At 44.4% G+C, this 2,890-nt stretch overlaps 1 pseudogene; it reads right to left on the reverse strand.

Moving 5' to 3' along the window:
* Positions 1-906: 906 nt before the first annotated feature.
* LOC121452030 lies at positions 907-1,061 on the reverse strand (annotated as a pseudogene).
* Positions 1,062-2,890: the final 1,829 nt, after the last annotated feature.

Consider the following 2,890-nt stretch of genomic DNA (forward strand, 5'->3'; position numbering starts at 1 on the left):
TGGGAGTAACCAACCATCATCTGTTCAAATTTTAGGTCTACTCCATGAGATGGAATCTATGCCCCAAAAACCTGAAACTTGATCAGCCATGGAGCTAAAGGAAAACCAAATACTGCCATTCTACAAAAGGCATATAGCAATAAAATGGCTCCTAATGACATCCTACCATACATGTAAGTATCCAACTCAGCCATCATCAGAGAAACTGCCTCCTGCAGCAGATGGGGCTAAATACAGACAGACAGCCTGGACACTGTGCGGAGAGAGACCTTGGAACACTCAGCCCTAAACTGAATGCCTTCATCAAATCTGTCCTCTCAGGACTCAGGGAACCCTGCAGAAGAAGAGATAGAAAGACTGTAAGAGCCAGAGAAGATGGAGGGTGCCAAGGAAACAAGGCCTTCTAGATACAACAGGACTCTACACATGTGAGCTCACCCAAACTAGCAGCGTGCACAGGCCCCACGCCAGACAGGGTCCTATCTCTGGAAGGGGAAGTGGGTACAAGCCCTCATCTCCAACCCAGAAGCTATCTCCAACTGATAACGACTAGCAAAGGAAAAACCAGTTTTCTCCAAGAAGTCTGGCTAGATATGCAAACCACATTTAAGGGCAGGCCCCCTGCCTAGCAAACTCAATGATGTTTTTAGAAATTTTTGTCTCACAATGGTTAGGCTGGGCTTATCTTTTCTATGAAACCTCACAGGTCTTTTGCTTTAATATTATAGTTTTCAGTTTTGTGTTTTTACTGGATTTCTGTGTGTGTAAACGTGTCTGTCTCTATGTGTCTCTTGTGCTTTTTCTTCCGAGTGTTGTTTTGTCCTGATCGGTTTTGTTTGCTTTATTTTATTCTGTTTTATTATAATTATCTTTTAGATGCCTGTTTCCTTCTATTTGCGCTCTTCAGGGAAGAGCGTGAACACGGACTCCACTACCACAAATTATGCAGTTGAATTTTCCAAACTTGGGGAAATCACAGGGGTCAGCACATCCGGGGGGCAAGGGATAAACTTGGGGAAACCACCTTCATGATCACGGTGTCTCCCCTGCCAGGGAAGTTTGCCTGTTTGCTTTCCAGCAAAAGTGAGGAAGAAAGCTTGTGGGTGTGGGTAAGTGAGGGGCGGGGAGGGTCTAGAAAGAGTTAGGGGAGGGGAATCATAACTAGAATATATTGTATGAAAAAAATCTATTTTCAATTTTAAAAATATATGACCATATATGCATACATATACATAAACATTCTTCTGCCCATCCTCTACACCAAAGCACACACAACCCTTTTCTAGCCTCAGCAAGTAGAACCTGCTCTTGGTAGCCTTGGAGCGCCACCTGGTGGGAAACTGAGGTATTAAATTCTTATGGCGTCTGGGAGCTGCACTATCTGTAAATTAAGAAAAAATGTTGGCTGGCAAATACATTGCGATGGACCACAAACCTGTGTCCCCCACCCCCAAACCACCAACTCTATGGCAATGTCCCTAAGGAGAGCAACTTACATGAAATAGATACAGAATTCAAAATAACGATTATAATCATGGACAGCATGTTCAAAGACTATAAAGAAGGGGAAAGTGAAAGCCCTGATGCACTTACAGAAGACCTGGGCAATGACTGAAACCCAAGAACGCACACACAAATGGCTGAAGGAAACAACGAGTACAGCGCAGGATAGAAAACCTAAGTGAGCGGAGACAGAAGAAAACTATGGAAAACAAGCTGGAGCAAAGCACGGAATGAAAGACCCAGTGAGCATGGCCAGGCTGCCGGAAATACCACGGCCGGAACTTTATGCGATCTTAAATTCGGCAATTCGGTGTGACTCGGAAAACCGCGTGGGCACTCGTCAGGGAGAGTTTTGTTGTTGCTGCTCCTGAGTCTTCTGGTTTTGGAGGCCTGGTAACGGGCTTCAGACGAAGCGTTTGGAAGTCTTCCTGCCCTCCTGTAGTGCGATCATTGGACTAGCGCTGGTGTTGGTTTCTGTGACTGTCGAGGAGAATTCTGTCTGCATCCATCTGGACTCAGACTTTCTTTTCTTGGAAGATTATGGTGGCTTCAATCTCATCCCAAGTTCTTGATCTTCTTAAATTGTTTATTTCATTTTGTTTTAATTTTGGTAAATCATATGTGTCAAGAAATTTGTTCACTTCTTTTAGATTTTCTAATTTAGTGGATTAAAGGTTTTGATAGTGGTCTGACAGAATATGGGCTATTATTAAAATTCCTATATTTGTTGAGGCGTGCTTTGAGTTCTAATATGTGGTGTGTTTTAAAGATGATTCCATGGGCTGCTGAGAAGAATATGTGTTCTTCGAACTTGGATAGAATGTTCTAGAGATGTGTTAGGTCCACTTGATACATAACATCAATTTTTTATCTGAATTGCCTGTCTATTGGTGAGAGTGGAATGGTGAGATTTCCCAGTGCTGACATGTTGGGTTTAATCTGGAGTTTTATATCTAGCAATGTTTCTTTTATAAAACTGGCTGTGCCTGATCTTAGTGTGTATATGGATAGAGCTTTATTGCCCTCTTCAGCACTGGCCATGTCCCAGTCCAAGGACTTTAAAGGCATATGAGTTCTTGAGAGTAATAGGGGCCAACTGGGCAGAAGGAACAGAGTGGTCGAGAGTCAGTGGCCAAGTCTTCCAGGTCTGCTGGGGCTGGGACAGTGTGGCCATGGCCACAGCTCCTTTGGGCACAGACACAGCAGGAACTGGACAAGCCATAGGCAAATGAAGACACAGGCATGTGTGACCAGAGAGTGGGACACCACACGCTTGATAGGTAGAATTCACGATCTCAGTGGGTCATGAGCCCTCAGAGTCACTAACTGGCCCCACATGCAGTGAGTGGGTGGGTGGACACGGGCCATGGGAATGAGAGCATGAGAT

The sequence above is a fragment of the Microtus oregoni genome, unplaced genomic scaffold (genome assembly GCF_018167655.1).
Source record: "Microtus oregoni isolate MIOR12 unplaced genomic scaffold, Mior012 000008F_ref0000371, whole genome shotgun sequence".
In the NCBI taxonomy this organism is placed as follows: Eukaryota; Metazoa; Chordata; class Mammalia; order Rodentia; family Cricetidae; genus Microtus; species Microtus oregoni.